The 16,463-nt window shown below is 48.3% G+C and overlaps 1 protein-coding gene across 5 annotated transcripts in view; it reads left to right on the top strand.

Annotated features, from left to right (window-relative positions):
* The window catches only part of ACKR2 (atypical chemokine receptor 2), a 51,688-nt gene that overhangs the window by 31,069 nt on the left and 4,156 nt on the right, over positions 1-16,463 (top strand). Inside the window, exon 2 of one of the 5 annotated variants that reach the window (XR_013830155.1) lies at positions 1,917-2,016. The exons of 1 other annotated variant lie outside the window; for it this stretch is intronic. The gene's annotated coding sequence lies outside the window, so the exon portion shown is untranslated. 3 more of the 5 variants (XM_079933927.1, XM_079933926.1, XM_079933925.1) reach the window with 3 other exon arrangements.

Raw genomic sequence — 16,463 nt, 5'->3', positions numbered from 1 at the left:
TAATTGATTTCTAATCTCATAGCGTTGTGGTCAGAAAACATGCTTGATATGATTTCAATTTTCTTAAATTTACTGAGGCTAATTTGTGACCCAAGATGTGATCTATCCTGGAAAATGTTCTGTGTGCACTTGAGAAGAAAGTGTATCTGCCACTTTTGGGTGGAATGTTCTATAAATATCAATTAAATCTATCTGGTCTATTGTGCCATTTAAAGCTTGTGTTTCCTTATTAATTTTCTGTTTGGATGATCTGTCCATTGGTGTAAGTGAGGTGTTGAAGTCCCCCACTGTTATTGTGTTACTGTCGATTTCCTCTTTTATAGCTGTTAGCAGTTGCCTTATGTATTGAGGTGCTCCTATGTTGGGTGCATATATATTTATAATTGTTATATCTTCTGGGATTGATCCCTTGGTCATTATGTAGTGTCCTTCCTTGTCTCTTGTAACATTCTTTATTTTAAAGTCTGTTTTATCTGATATGAGTGTTGCTACTCCAGCTTTCTTTTGATTTCCATTTGCATAGAATATCTTTTTCCATCCCCTCACTTTCAGTCTGTATGTGTCCCTAGGTCTGAAGTGGGTCTCTTGTAGACAGCATATATATGGGTCTTGTTTTTGTACCCATTCAGCAAGCCTGTGTCTTTTGGTTGGAGCATTTAATCCTTTCACGTTTAAGGTAATTATCGATATGTATGTTCCTATGACCATTTTCTTAATTGTTTTGGGTTTGTTTTTGTAGGTTCTTTTCTTCTCTTGTGTTTCTCGCTTAGAGAAGTTCCTTTAGTATTTGTTGTAGAGCTGTTGTGGTGGTGCTGAATTCTCTTAGCTTTTGCTTGTCTGTAAAGCTTTTGTTTTCTCCATCGAATCTGAATGAAATCCTTGCCGGGTAGAGTAATCTTGGTTGTAGGTTCTTCCCTTTCATCACTTTAAGTATATCATGCCACTCCCTTCTGGCTTGTAGAGTTTCTGCTGAGAAATCAGCTGTTAACCTTATGGGAGTTCCCTTGTATGTTATTTGTCGTTTTTCCCTTGCAGCTTTCAATAATTTTTCTTTGTCTTTAATTTTTGCCAATTTGATTATTATGTTTCTTGGCGTGTTTCTCCTTGGGTTTATCCCGTATGGGACTCTCTGCGCTTCCTGGACTTGGGTGGCTACTTCCTTTCCCGTGTTAGGGAAGTTTTCGACTCTAATCTCTTCAGATGTTTTCTCTGGTCCTTTCTCTCTCTCTTCTCCTTCTGGGACCCCTATAATGCGAATGTTGTTGCGTTTAATGTTGTCCCAGAGGTCTCTTAGGCTGTCTTCATTTCTTTGCATTCTTTTTTCTTTATTCTGTTCTGCAGCAGTGAATTCCACTATTCTGCCTTCCAGGTCACTTATCCGTTCTTCTGCCTAAGTTATTCTGCTATTGATTCCTTCTAGTGTAGTTTTCATTTCAGTTATTGTATTGTTCATCTCTGTTTGTTTGTTCTTTAATTCTTCTAGGTCTTTGTTAAACCTTTCTTGCATCTTCTCAGTCTTTGCCTCCATTCTTTTTCCAAAGTCCTGGATCATCTTCGCTATCATTCTGAATTCTTTTTCTGGAAGCTTGCCTGTCTCCACTTCATTTAGTTGTTTTTCTGGGGTTTTATCTTGTTCCTTCATCTGGTACATAGCCCTCTGCCTTTTCATCTTACCTGTCTTTCTGTGAATGTGGTTTTTGTTCCACAGGCTGCAGGATTGTGGTTCTTCTTGCTTCTGCTGTCTGCCCTCTGAGAATTTTCTTATTTTAGTTGGAGGAGTCAGGGTTCACATTGCGATGATAGCTCGGCCTCCCGTCCCCCAAGAACATCCCCCTACCTGGGATGTTTCAGGTGGAATTCGTGCTGTCCCCTGCTTATTATGCCCAGCTCCGTGTAATACTGTGTGTCCTTGACAGGAGTCTGGTGGCCAAGGGCCAAGGAATGCCAGGAGCTAAGAAGCCATTTAGGAGGAAGACGCTTGAGCAAGGTCAGGGGTGCGCAGGAGTGCAGGAGGAGACTGTAAGTCGTCGAAGGTGCGCCAGCACCATTATACAAGTGCTAAAGAATGAATGGGGCTGGGCACTGAGCATTAGTGCTGCTCACCTCGCAAGAAGGGCAGAGGACCACACAGTGCGTGCCTCCTGAGGGAAGAACAGAACCACCTGTGAAGTTGCAAACCTGAATCTGATCAAACCTCCCACTTCCAATTCACAGGAAATACAGAGAGCAGAGAAACGTGTTAAACAGCACCATGAGGATGCAACCAGCACAGTCCAGATGCTGGGAAATTTACCTACAGGATGAACAACCAAGTTGCAAGGAAAAGCAAAACGATAGAGGTGGAGAGGGAACCTACAGATCTAAAAATACTTAAATATATATATCAACCACTAACGGTGCGTGGACCTTATTTGGATCCTGAATCAAAGAAACAAATGGTGATGGGAAAAATTTGTGAGACCAGTGACTGGATATTTGATATTAAGGAATTAGTGTTAACTTTTTAAGGTATGACAGTGGTCAAAGCCCTTATCTTTTAAGGACACATACTGAAATATTTACAGCTTACATGAGATGTCTGGTATTTGCTTCAAAATTACACAGGAAGGGGTAAGTGGATGGGAGCGTAAGTAAAAAGATTGAGCACTAGTTGATAATCGTTGAAGCTGGATGCTGGATACATGGGAATTATTTTATACTATTCTGGCACTTTCTCGAAGTGTATGTTTGAAAATTGCCATAATAAAAATACTTAATAAAACTATAAAACATATGTGGTGAGGAGAAAACATCTGGATTTGGAAGGAAGGTGCAATCAGCCAACTGGCTGGGGGCCGTGAGTGGGAGTGCAGGAGTCAGGCTGCCTGGGCCTGGGACACACATGTGGGGAGGGCCTCCTGGATGGGCAGATGGGGTGAAAAGGTGAAGGAGTGGTCGGCAAGCCTTGCAGTTCTCAACTGTTGATTAACAGTCAGCTTCCTCCGTTTCCAAGACCTTAAAAGTGTTTAAAAGAAAATAATTCCACAGAAACAAAATTGGCCACAGAAAGCTGTCCATGCCTCCCACCTACTTTCAGGCTCTGTTGTGAGCACCGGTTTCCAAGCCCTACACGATGTCGTCTTTGCTTGGAGCCTGAGGGTGCGTGCAAGCTGCTGCTGTTTGCCGTCCCTGACCTCGGGCTGGCCAGGCATCCTGGCTTCAGTCATGTCCTCATGGGCAAAGTCCCAGAGCCAATAACAGTGTTCCAGCTGATGGAGTACGGACGTCATCGGGTCCAGCCCTCTACAACTGCTCTCCAGAGAAGCCCCAGGGAGTAGAGTCTTTGTGTCCAAGCAGCACTGGGAGCAGTCTTAGGTAAAAGTAAGTAATTCTGCGGAGTTTTCATGTTGAAGCATACGTTCACCCAGTACACTTGTATTGCATGTCTGCTGCATGTCAAGTCCTGGCTGGGCTTTTCCGTGAGGGATTCGCAGATGAGTAAGAAATAATTTCTGTCCTAGAATAGCTAACTAGATCTGAGTTGGAGGGAAGGAAGAAGGAAGGAGCAGAGAATTAAACAGAATATTCACATACGTTATGGGCAAGAGAGCACTGGCATGGGAATCAGAAAGTCCAGGGGCTACTATCAACTGTGGGTTTCTGGGCAAGTGACTTTCCCTCTCTGACCCTTGGCAATCCTGTCTACAAAATGGGTGTGATAACCTCAGCTTGGCCTAACCCACAGAGAAGGCATCTGGAGAACCAATACATTAGCTCATGTAATATATGGTTGAAGGTATTTTGATAAATGAATAAATATGTTGATTTCGAACAGATACGTTTTTACCACACCAAGGGACTGGTAAGTGGCGAAAAGATTACATACTGCCTCCTACCTTAGCTGAAAGCAGCCCCCTCCCAAGGCCCTGAGCTCAAGACCCTGGGCAGATGTACAAAAGGGGAGACAACATGTCTGGGGTGGCTGGAGGGGGCCAGCTGGCGGAGGCGGCGCAGAAAGAGGTAATGGAAGAGGTGAGATGAACATTTCCTTCCTGCTGTGCTGTCAATGGAGAATAATAGGAAGAAACTGGTCTGAGATTTTGACACAACGTCTAATCATAGTGACTAGACACAGGTGCTAACAGAACTTCTAAACTGTGGGGCAAGTTTGTGATTTAGGAATTCCAACTTTAAGACCCTGGAGATGGACCAGACTGACCCTCTTGTGGGCTCAGCCCAGAATCGGGTGAACTTTGCTCAAGGAATACAGAGAAATAGAAAGAAAGAGACAGCAAGTGAGACAGAGGCTGAGGCAGGGCCAACCCGGGGCTCTTTCATCTAAAAGCCACTTTGTCAAGTGCTGGCTGGGCTCCATCAGCAAATCAACTGGCTGCCTCTCAAGCTCCTGTTCTGTGTGGGTAGCACTGGATACTCTGTGTGCAGAGGAACAAGGCCCTTGACCTTGGAGAATTTGCAGAATGATGGAGAGACAGATTTGCCCCTGAATAATAATTCCCCTACAGACTCGGGAAGCTCAGAGCAGGGCATCAGGGAGGCCTGGAGAGACTTGGGGAGGCTTCTGTGGGGAGACAGGCCTGGAGCTGGCTCATGGAGGACAGACTACAGGCAAAAGCTTGACAGATTCACAGTCAGTCCTTGACTGAAGAGAGAAGCAGGTGTTTTGAAAACGTGATGCCACTTTTCACTGTAATTAGTAAATGTGCCCTGTGAGTTAGGAGTATGCCAGTATAGTAAAGATTTTAAGGTCCCTACCCTATAGTTTAAGGGCATTGTGTCCTGTGGGAGAGGCCTGTGTATCCTGGCTGAGTGGCTTCAGAGGCTGCGTCTACTCCCTTCCCAGGGAAGATAATCTTTGCACATCTTAAAGAGAGCAGAGAAGATGAGTTCAGAGCCCTCTCTCTGCAGCCCACATGGGAAAGTCCTGCTGCCCCCTGACTAGTTTCTCTTGCTGCAATGCACTGCAGTCACTGTTTTGGCTGCCCTTGGAGCCAGTGGAAGACAGCTGGTAGCTCTCTCTTGGGTGGAGAGCAGTTCCTCTGTATGAATTTGAGTAAGTGTTACCCAACTGTCTGCCACCCGGGCTTCTCAGCAACTGTCACTACAGCAGATCAGAGAAGGGGAAGTCAAGAACGAAAACCTCAGGGCATGAGGTTGGCCGGTGCAGCTATGGGCCGGGTCAGGATTGGGGTGGAGAACAGGATGACAGACTGGAGAGGAATGGAAAGACCTGGGCCTACCTGGCCAGCCCTTCCTGGAACTCCCTGGCACTGGAGCCATGACTGACTTCCCCTGACTGGAACATGCCTGTTCCAGGAAAAGGCCCAGCTCTTGCTGGAAAGATGCCTCAGTGGGTTCCAGGGAAACATGACCACTCATGCAAAGACTCTGAGCTGCCCCCATAACCTGCCCTGCCCACCAGGGAGTGTTTGATGTGCTGTGGCTGGGAAGTCAAGTCAGCAGGAAGCAGATGGTTTGAGATATTTCAAAAGAGGATGAGACAATTTGAACAGCAAAAGAAATAATGATAATAATGAAATAAAATTAATACTCATGAGTCTATACTGATATAAATAAATAAATAGGAAGAAAGGCTAACTTTCTTACAGTAAAATTCCAATTAAAAAATATAGAAAGGGGCTTCCCTGGTGGCGCAGTGGTTGAGAGTCCACCTGCTGATGCAGGGGACACGGGTTTGTGCCCTGGTCCGGGGAGATCCCACATGCCTCGGAGCGGCTGGACCCGTGAGCCATGGCCGCTGAGCCTGCGTGTCTGGAGCCTGTTGCTCTGCAACGGGAGAGGCCACAGCAGTGAGAGGCCCGCGTACCGCAAAAAAAAAAAAAAAAAAAAAAAAAAAAAATATATATATATATATATATATATATATATATATATATATAGAAAGAATGATGGAAATAGAAAGTGACCATTTGGCAAACACCACAGTAATAATCGTTGTCAGAAAGCATCATCGGTAGATGCTAAAATTAGTGGTAAAAGTATGATAAGAAGCAGGATATTTGCATAGTTTCAAAGTACCTCCCCACAAGATGCTTATTACAAAGGAATAAATAGTAATTTCATGGTGGAAAAACCTGGCAGATACTACCTTACCAAGTGATCAAAGTTAACATTGCCAGTAATGAGCCATATTAAAATGAGGTACATCTGGTATCATGCGCTGAGAGGGACACATCACTTCTCTGGTGTTCCTGCCCAAAATGCATAGCCTCAATCTAATCATGAAGAAGCATCAGACCAAAATTTAGGGGCATTCTACAGTTCTCTTCAGAACTGTCAGGTCATGAAAGATAAAGCAAGACTGAGGAACTGTCTCAGAATGGAGAGACCAAGGAGACACAACAACAAAATGCAGGGTGGGGTTCTGCTTCAGATCCTGGACCAGAGAAGGGACATTAGTGGGACAATTGGTGACATTCGAATAAGGTCTGCAGATTAGTTAACTGTGTTGTGTCATGGTTCAGATCGTTGTATTGTGGTTTTGTAAGATGTTAACGGGAATTCTGTGCACAATTTTTTCAAGTCTAAAAATTATTTTTAAATTAAAAAATTTTAAAAAGGGAGTGAGGAAGGAGCCCAGGTTCTAGAACTTAGTTGTTCCCCAAGATGGAAGCAGGACTCTTTGCCTTATTCTCCCTATTGGTAACTAGCATTTGGCCTGGAGAGACTTGGAGACCCACCCACTAGGAAGGTCCCCTGCTTCCCTCTGTGAGAGTGAGAACCCATCACAGGCTTGGCCTCCTGTGGCCTGTCGATGCCAGAGAAAGGCAAATGTCTGCCTTTGTCCACCTCTCTGGGGACCTTCAGTTCTCATGCCTGTCTGAGGGAGGCACCATCCCCACACCCCCAAAAGATCTGAAAACCACGGCTCAGAGAGGTGAAGCCACCATCTCTAGGTCACACAGCAGGTACATAGCCAGATTCAAGCCCAGCTCTGTGTAACCCAATTGCCAGTGTCTGTAACCACCTGACATTATTCTATTACTGCTCAGTTCAGGTAGGGGCAACGAGCATTCACCAAGCAACTACTGTGTGTCAGGCTGGCAGTGGGGCTGGAGGTGAAGGTGGCTGAGACATTGACCCTGGACCACAGGTGCCATCCTGGCAGAGAGGAACCCTCATACTGCCAAGCATATGGCAGGCAGTGTGTCGCACACACATATTCGTTCATTCAGTCTGCTCTTGCCTGGCCCTGGACTCAGGCTGGTGGGTCAAATATGGTCCTTGCCCTGGGAGCTCGTGACCCAGTAGCGGAGCAGACAAGTGAACAGACAGCTAGCTATGCGGAGATTCATGCCATGATGGGAATGGCAGGGGGAGTAGGGAAAGGGAAAGAGGGAATATGGTCTAGAAAGTCTAGGAGATGAGAATATCCCTGACACTGTGGGTGGAACAGACACAGCACTGCTTGGAGGGAGTTAGGGTCAGAGAAGGAGGGTTGGGGGTGAATGAGGGAGTGGGTAGAATCCTGCTGGGGAGGTATCCAGGACCAATGAAGCTGGAGGCTGGGAAGGCCACCTAGATAGGGGACAGGGTAAGCGAAAGCCTGGAAGTCTGGACTGAGACAGTTCATGTTCTTGGCCCAGCTGCAGGGGAATCGTTCCAGAGAAGTATGGTTGGGGACACATGTTTTCCAAAGTAATTAGAACCTCTCTTTGGGGGAGATGTTCTTTCATGGGGGCAGTCATTTGAGCTTGACTCATCTTCAGTGAGGGAAACAGCTTGTGGCTGTGCAGCTGAGGTGGGTCTGGGGCAGGCGCAAAGAGGTACTTTGTTCCAGCCGGAAGGCAGGATGTGTGCAGGAAGCTGTCCAGGGAGGGGAAGAGCTTATGAAGGATCACTCCCTCTGCACTTCACTGAGGAAGAAGGACCCAGGCGCTACTGCTCTCCTCCTGGGTGCCAGGTGGACATCCCTAGGCAAGTGGAGCTGGCTCTGGTAGGTTTCTGAAACTCTCGGAATGGGGTGGGCCCTACACAGGGGCCACAGGTTGAGACAGGATCTAGTGACCCGGAGAGTGTGGACTGTGTGGGGAGAGGCAGGTGCTAAGCGGGGTGAGTGTGGAGCTCTGTCTCTAGGGCAGCTGTTGGAGCAGTTGCCCCAGCAGCTGGGGAGTAAGGTGGTCTGCTGGCCCCTTGCCCCCTTGATTCCAGCTCAGAATCTGCTTCGTGGATTCTGGAAATCCCTGAGAGTTGCTACCGACATGGCTGGGTGACCTCAGGCATTCCCTTTCCTCTCTGAGCTGTACTGTGATGGGGACAGATGAGATGGCCTTTAAGGGTCCCCCTCCCAGGGCTGAGGTTCCCAGCACCCATCCACACTCACTCTTTATGCACCCCCATCCTCTCTTTTTGCCCCCAACTCCTGCCAAGTTCTCAGTCCCTCCATCTGCCCCAAACAGTCCCAGGATCCCCTCTTATTCATCCCAGCTTGAGCCAAGTGTCATTTTAGGGTCTGGAGGGGAACCAATAGTTACGTGCTAGGCACTTATTTCATTATTATAAAAATGCCACCAGGAAGCATTTTATAGGTGAGAAAACTAAGGCTCAGAGAGGTTAAGTAATCTGCCCAGGGTTACTCAGCCATTAAGAACTGGACCAATCTATAGTCTATTCTTCCATGCTGCACCATGCTGAGTGTACCACCCTCCCTGGGGGTGGTGGCGGTGGAGCGGGTATTTCATTTTGACCCCAGCATAATGCTGAAATGCAAACGCGAGGAGCTCGAGTAGCGAAATTTTGGGCAACAGCGAGAGAGGCCCCAAAAAAGGCAAAAATAGTTCAGGAAAGATGTGAAAATCTTCAGCAGCAGCTCCTTGAAGAGTCGGGCTCTAAAATTGCTTAGTTTTTATTAATTGAAACAAACTTTGGGAGGAGGGGTTGCTCTTATGATTTCATCAATGTCACAAGCATCTCTGTTTCCTGGTAAGAGCCAGGAAACATAGAGTAGTGTGAGGTCCCAGGGAGTGGGAAGTGGGTGGGCCTTACGGATCCCAGGGAGTAGGAGGCAGCATGTCCATCAGGAGGCTGCAAGGGGCCCCCTGCCTGGTGGGGACCTGACAAGGCCACTTTCTTCCAGCCAGGCTCTGTGACTCCACAAACCTAGGGAAGGTTAGTGCAGGAGATGGGGGCTCTGGGCATGAAAAAGGCAAGATACACCAATATGTTCCCAAGGGTTATTTTGGAGGGAGGTAAGATTATGGGGAGATTTTTAGCCTCTTTTCTATTTTTTTTCTTGTATTTTCACATTTTACATTGAGCATATATTACTTTTGTAATCAGGAAAAATACATGTCAAAAAAGTAAAAAGGGGGCTTCCCTGGTGGCGCAGTGGTTGAGAGTCCACCTGCCAGTGCAGGGGATACGGGTTCGTGCCCCGGTCTGGGAAGATCCCACATGCCGCGGAGCGGCTGGGCCTGTGAGCCATGGCCGCTGAGCCTGTGCTCCGCAACGGGAGAGGCCACAGCAGTGAGAGGCCCGCGTACCGCAAAAAAAAAAAAAAAAGTAAAAAGGGAGAGTGTGTGCAGTGGTCCAGGACTCAGTGATCAGGGCTCTAGGGTCAGCTCTGCCTGGTTTGTGGTGAGGCCCTGAGCCTCCTGTGAAACCGGGGAGGGGACACCTGCTACTCTCCTCACAGGGAAGCCAGGAAGACTTGCAAGGACCAGGGTATAAAAGAGCCTCATGTAAATGTCAGGACTGGTTTGTATTGTTTGCATTGTGTTTTATCATCACAAGGAATCCAAATGCCATGCTTCCCAAGGGGGACGGTGCAGGGGGCAGATGTCAGTCCTGTGAGTCTGCGAGGGCTCACAGCAGCTCGCAGTGTGTGGTTCAAGGCTCCAGATCTAGAGCCGACTGGTGGGACTTGATTTCTAATCCTGCAGTACACTTGCTGTGTGTCCTTGGGCATGTTACTCCCCCTCTGTGAGCCTCAGTTCCTCACTTGTAAAATGGGAATAACAGTAGTGCTTGTCTCAAAAGGTCATTGTGAGAGCAGTAAGTACCTTAACACATATAAAGCTTGGCGGGCAAGTGGGGGAGCGGTGGGGGGAGGGACCACAACTCACTTGTTATTTTCTTTGAGAGGCAATGTAATTTAGTGTTTAAAAGCATGGACTCGGGGGAATTCTCTGGCGGTCCAGTGGTTAAGACTCTGTGCTTTCACTGCTGAGGGCATGGTTTTAACTCCTGGTTAGGGAACTAAGCCATGCTGCATGGTGGAAAAAAGGAAATGGACTCTGGGTTATAGTTCCTGGTCTACTACTCACTTGCTCTTGGGCCAGTTCCCTAATCTCTGTGCCTCAGTGTTCTCAGCTAGAAAATGGGACTAATGATATGTTTAATTTCTATAAGGTAAATATGAGGATTAAATAATATATGTGAAGCTCCTTGTCCCTGCACCCAGCACACTGTCAGGGCTCCATGGTGTTAGCCATTATAATAACTGCACCACATTTAATCCCACGAAATCCTTTGCTGTAGTATTATTTATTTTATGATGAGAAAACAGCCTCGTGGAATTCAAGGGTTTAGGATGGAAGCCCTGACTTTGTCTTGGGGCTGCATGAAGGTTTAAGCCCAAGAGCATCCCAAACTGAGCAGTGGAGCAGAGACCCACCTCTGCCCCCTGAGTTGGTCATTCCTGAATTCTCCCCCTGCATGCCATTCCCATGGCCCTAGACCTCTTTCCTCCTGTCCTTGTGTGGCTCCCGTTCCTTTTCCTGTTTTCTATTCACATACCGTCAGTCCCACAACCAGCCTTCCATTCAAGCATCCTGAGCAATGGCAGCCTGGTCTCCTGTCACTCTCCATCTCTAGTCCCCAACCTTCACCCCTATCTTTTTTTTCTTTTTTTTTTTTTTTTTTTTGCTGTACGCGGGCCTCTCACTGTTGTGGCCTCTCCCATTGTGGAGCACAGGCTCCGGACACGCAGGCTCAGCGGCCATGGCTCACGGGCCCAGCCGCTCCGCGGCATGTGGGATCTTCCCGGACCGGGGCACGAACCCCTGTCCCCTGAATTGGCAGGTGGACTCTCAACCACTGCGCCACCTGGGAAGCCCTTCACCCCTATCTTTTAATGAGCTAGCCTAGACTCTGGGCCTAGGTTCAAATCCCAGCTCTGCTACTTACTAGCTATGTGCCCTTGGGCATGTTCCCTAGCCCCTCTATGACTCAGTTTCCTCACAGGTAAAATAGAGGTAATAACTATCCGCCTCAGAGTGTTATTGCAAAGATGAAATGAATTAATGCATGTAAGGTTCTGAGAACAGAGCCTGGCCCATAGGAAGTGCTATGTAAGTGGTGGGTATTGTTGTTGTTATTGTTATACATACAGTAGAGTTTGATATCTTGTGTTTTCCCAAACCCAGCAGGAAGAAAAGAGAGATCCCAATGCTGTTACCAGGTCCCCCACCTGTGCCCCAACAGAGCACTTTCCACAGCCCGACACTGTGGTCGGAGTGTCAGTCACTTCACAACTCCTGCCTCAACTTTTCCAGCCACAGCTGGGCCAGGAATACAGGATGGGAATGCTAGAATTATAGGCAGAGAGGGGGGCCCATCACTAGCTGAGCCAGGTTGGAGTCCAGGCCTTGGGACTCTGTCTCCACCCTAATCCTCCCAAAGCAGTCAGGGGAGCCTTCTGAGGGAGGGAGCAGGGGGTGGCCACAGGGAGGCTTGCGCCAGCTAGAAGTGGCCTTGAACTTGGCTCAAGTGGAAACAGTGGGGGCTCTGGGCCGGTCACACTCCATGATCACGGGCTCCCAAGACTGCTGAGGCAGAGCTTGCCCAAGCTGAGGAAATAACTCACAGAAGGAGGGTCTTGGCTCAGCTGTGTGCAGGGCACCAGTGTGGGAGGGAGAAAATCAGGCCAGGGAAAAAGGAGGCGAGAGAAGAAGGGAGGGAGAGGGTGATTGTGCTGATTAATTGCATGGTCATTTGTTGAATGCCTCTCAGATGTCAGCCCTGTGCCGGGGAGTTCCAACGCCTGGGAATCCCCAGTCTAGCAGAGGAGGCAAGTGATCCTCAAAAGGTGACTCTGTTTCTGGGAGGTGGATTTGAGGCTGAGGAGTGCCTTTTTTTTTTTTTTGCGGTACGCGGGCCTCTCACTGTTGTGGCCTCTCCCGCTGCGGAGCACAGACTCCGGACGTGCAGGCCCAGCGGCCACGGCTCGCAGGCCTAGCCGCTCCGCGGCATGTGGGATCTTCCCAGACTGGGGCACGAACCCGTGTCCCCTGCATCGGCAGGCAGACTCTCAACCACTGCGCCACCAGGGAAGCCCAGGGAAGCCCAGGAGTGACCTTCTGTGAGTGCTTGGGGGGCTGGGGCAGGGGGTTCACCAGGCCAGTGGCCCAGGTAGCCTCCTGGGAGGGAAGGATTGAGATTGCATTTTAAAGGACATAAATCTTTTTCCAAGGAAGCCAGCAAAATTATCGTCCACTGAAAGTGATCTCAAATGTTATTCTTTGTTTTATATTACAAAAGCCGGTGTGGCCTCTTAGGGTCATGTTTGATCTTGTTTATTCACTGGTCTCAGCTGCACTGTGGGCAGCACACTCAACATGGGGGTGCTGTGGTCAACTGGGAGGGGACCTACACGTGACCCTGTCCTCAAGGCCTCTTGGCTGGGGAGGAGGGCAGCTGTGGGGTTGATGTGAAAGGTGTAAAAGGGAAGGTGGTGGGTGACAGCAAGACAGGCAGGTTTGGTCATGCTCCATGGGATCCTGATCGGAGGTATGCTGCTAAAGGTTTAACAGCCGATTCTCAGCAACGGTGGGTGAGGGAAGGGAAGCTCCCGTTTATAGCATTTGCCTTGGTGTAAATATTCCCACCATGATCAGTTTCAGGCTACTGATTTATCACTGAATGTGGAATTGGTTAATCCCATGACGGCTTGTTGAATGCCTCCCGGATGTTGCATTACTGGCTCTCGCCAGCCGGTACGAGACAGCCTCAGCATATGGCTGACTTTGAGTCTTCTCTGCCACCCATTGATGAGGCCAGAAGTCCCACTATCAGAGGCTCATCCTTCAAATTCAAGTTTGGTTCATGTTGAAAAGGGGAGCTGGGGGAAAAGGGCCAGTTCTGTTACTGAGTCCAAGCTTGTACTGCTCCCCTGCACGACAGGGGACGAGGCGTTGGGCAAGGAATAGCGACTTTATTCAGAAAGCCAGCAGGCCGAGAAGATGGGGGACCCGTGTCCCAAAGAATCATCTTACCTGAGTTATTAGAATTCAGGCTTCTTTTCTATTAAAAGGGAAGCGGGGTTTGGCTGGTTGTTGCAGACCTCTTGGTACCAGCCAGACCTCGGTGGGGATGTGACGATCCTTTGTTCCTGCAGCTGACCACGTGGGACTGGTCAGATGTTCCTATAAACCTTCAACAGACAAATGTTATTTTTTGTTCTGCAAATTTTTATCTCTATATGAATGAAAAGTGTTACACCTTTAATGGTCAAGCTTGGGAGGCAGAGTCTTGAGAAAGGGTTATTATGTATATTTCAGGCTGTAAGCATCATTCTTTTACTGTTGGATGAGACAAAGGTACAGAGCCTGCGTGGCTAAGCCCAGGCAACAGAGCCAATGTGGAGTCAGCTTTGTTCTTCTCTGTTGCAGTTCTACCTTGTATTGTTAGGGCCATCCAATCCTGGGCCCATCATTTGCTGATCTTAAGCTGTGGGCAATTGGGCTTCACCTCTCCAAGCCTCAGTTTCCTTATCTGGAAAATGGGGATCATAATGGTACTGCTTATCAGAACTATGGTGAAGATTAAATGAGAAGGAGCTCAACTAACATAGCTGCCTTCCCGTCTAGATGGACATAGCAGTATCCTCTCTCTTATTGCCTCAACTTTGATTTCTCTGAGAGGCCTGGGGAGGGGAGGCCTGGATCCTCAGGAGAAGACATTAATCTCCAGCCAGATTCTTGCTAAGTTAAAGCTGGAGCCAGCCCAGGCCAGCAGCCTCAGGATGATGTTACTGCCCCAGAGACAAGCTGTAGTTTGCCCTTGTGCCCTTGGCTTCATTGTACGGGAAGCTCAGCTGACCTTGCCCTTGCTGTCCCTGCTCCTTTCAGCCTCCTCTCTATCTAGTTGTCCGGATTCCCCAGAGGTTCTACTCCAGAGCTTCATTCGGGATTGCCTTACTATCTGTGAAGATGTGAATAACTGACACTGCAATCCATTCCTCTCAAGGTGTTTCTGGGTAAGCCAAATAAATGAATTCCAGTATTAAGGAAAAGTGAAAAAACAAAAAAAGGGAAAATAGAACAGGGCTAGATGGACTATTAGGGGTGGGGTAACAGAGACCTGAAGGGCAGTCAAACATGGGGTTTGTGGCTCAGTGCAGCCGTACAGAGATGACTCACTGTATGCTTTGCGCAAGTAGTTCTCTTTCTTTGAGTCTCTGTTTCCCCACCTGTAAGTTGGAGGAGGTGGACACCATGCACTCTCACTCCCTCAGTGTGAGATGTGGAGGGCACAAAGGGTCACAGGAAGTGACCCTATTGCCACTGTGTCAAATTACCACAAATTCAGTGGCTTAAGGCAACACAAATTTATTAGCTTAAAATTCTAGAGATCAAAAGTCTAAAATGGGTCAGCCCAGCTGCATTCCTTCCGGAGGCTCAGGGGAGGATTAGTTCCCTGCCTCTTCTAGCCTTTAGAGGCTGCCTGCATCCCTTGTCCTGCAACCACATCCCTCTGACCTCTGTTTCCACCGTCACATTTCCTTCTCTGATTCAGATACTCCTGCCTCCCTTATAAAGGACCTTGTGAGTACAGTGGCCCCACTGGGATAATCCAGAGTACTCTCCCTAGCTCAGGATCCTTAATTACTTCTGTCAAGTCCCTTTGGATATGTAAGGTAACATATCCACAGGCTTCAGGGATTAGGATCTGGATATTTTGGGGAGGCTACTCTGTTGACCTGTAGGGAGACTACGTTTCCCAAGGAGGCTCCATAAAGCCTTGGGGGCATTAATGGTGGAATCTACCAAGGGTGGACCAGCCAATGAGGGCGAAACCTGGGCAAGCAAGACCCCCTGAGCTCAAATCACACCTCTCTCAGGTGGCCCCTTTGAAAACTGCTAGACAGGGCAGAACAGAGGCCGAGAATGAGATGAGACCAGGGACAAGGCACTGTTTCTGAGTCTGAAGACCTGGGGCTCAGATGCGCTCAGCCAGTGACTTCCTGCGTGATTGTGGAGAAGTTACTTTGCTCCTGGGTTAAGTGGGGCTGACAGTTCCTTCCTGGTTTGCCTTCCAGGACTACCAGAGTTGACATGAAAGTGCCTGGCCAATTGTCACGTGCATATGACACATGTTGGTTGCTGTTGTCATCGTTGTTGGTATTATTGATGAAAGTGATGGGAGGGGCTGGTGGCCCCAGAGGTCCAGAGAATGTGGAAAGATTTCCAAGGTGAACGATCAGGAGGCCAGAGGCCCCGAGAGGGAAAAGAACGGAGTGTTCCAGGTGAAGGGAGCCTTGTAAAGGTGACCTGGTCCAGCCTGGGGCCTGCTGGCCCTGACTTCTGGCTTTGACCAAAGCAATTATCAGACTTGGTTGTTTGCGAAAGCAAAAGCCAGAGACTTTCAGAAGCCAGGTCAGGATCAAGGTCAGTGCTAACAGACTAGAAGAGCTGGTATTTAATTAGTGGTAACTCCTGACTAATAAGCCCTCATCAGGCCCAAGTGCAGAAGGGCACTCCCTCCTCCCAATGCCAGCAGCTCATGGACTCCCAAACCAGCCATGTGCTGGGGGTGGGGGTGGGTGCCTATACTGGTGCCCAGGAAAGAGGGGCTCAGGGACAGGAGAGCCCAGATGCACAGGAGGGGAGTGAAGGATGGAGAAAGGAAGGCACAGGGCCAAGTTCTCAAGGCCAGTCAGGAGCAGAGCCCAGCCCTAGTTAAAACCTCCCAGGCTGAGGTCTTGGGGTGGGGTTAGGACATCTGTGTTTCCCCAACATCTGGCCCAGAAGCCAGTTTACAGGAGCCCAAGGGTGGGGCAGAGGCTCAAGGAGTAGGAGGACTCCAGGGCTCTCCTGAGAGAGGTTCTGCCTCAGCAGAATTGCATATTTCCATCACAGGGTCACGGTGTCATGGATACTAGAAGGGCCAGCTGAGGACCTGAGTCAACATTTCTTTCAAAATTCTACCTGGAAAAAAAAAACAGACTAAACTTCTACTGGGAGGGAAAGGACTGGGGAAAATGTTTGCAATATATATGTAAAAAGCTAAAATCCTTACTATATAAAACCTCTTATAAAATGAGAATCCCACCCATTAAAACAGTAAATCATGCACAGAAGACAGACATACAAAACAGTACATTCAGTGTATTAACAGTTCAACCACGTTTGAATCAAGGAATAAAAACTAAAATACAGAGGCACAAGGTGGAGTTGATTTGTATTTCTGGGTTTGTGGCCCATTATCATCACCAGCCAACAGGT

The sequence above is a fragment of the Stenella coeruleoalba genome, assembly GCF_951394435.1.
Source record: "Stenella coeruleoalba genome assembly, chromosome: 10".
NCBI classification, from domain to species: Eukaryota; Metazoa; Chordata; class Mammalia; order Artiodactyla; family Delphinidae; genus Stenella; species Stenella coeruleoalba.
The sequence above is the reverse complement of the archived record's forward strand: the minus strand, read 5'-3'. Positions and strand labels throughout refer to the sequence as shown.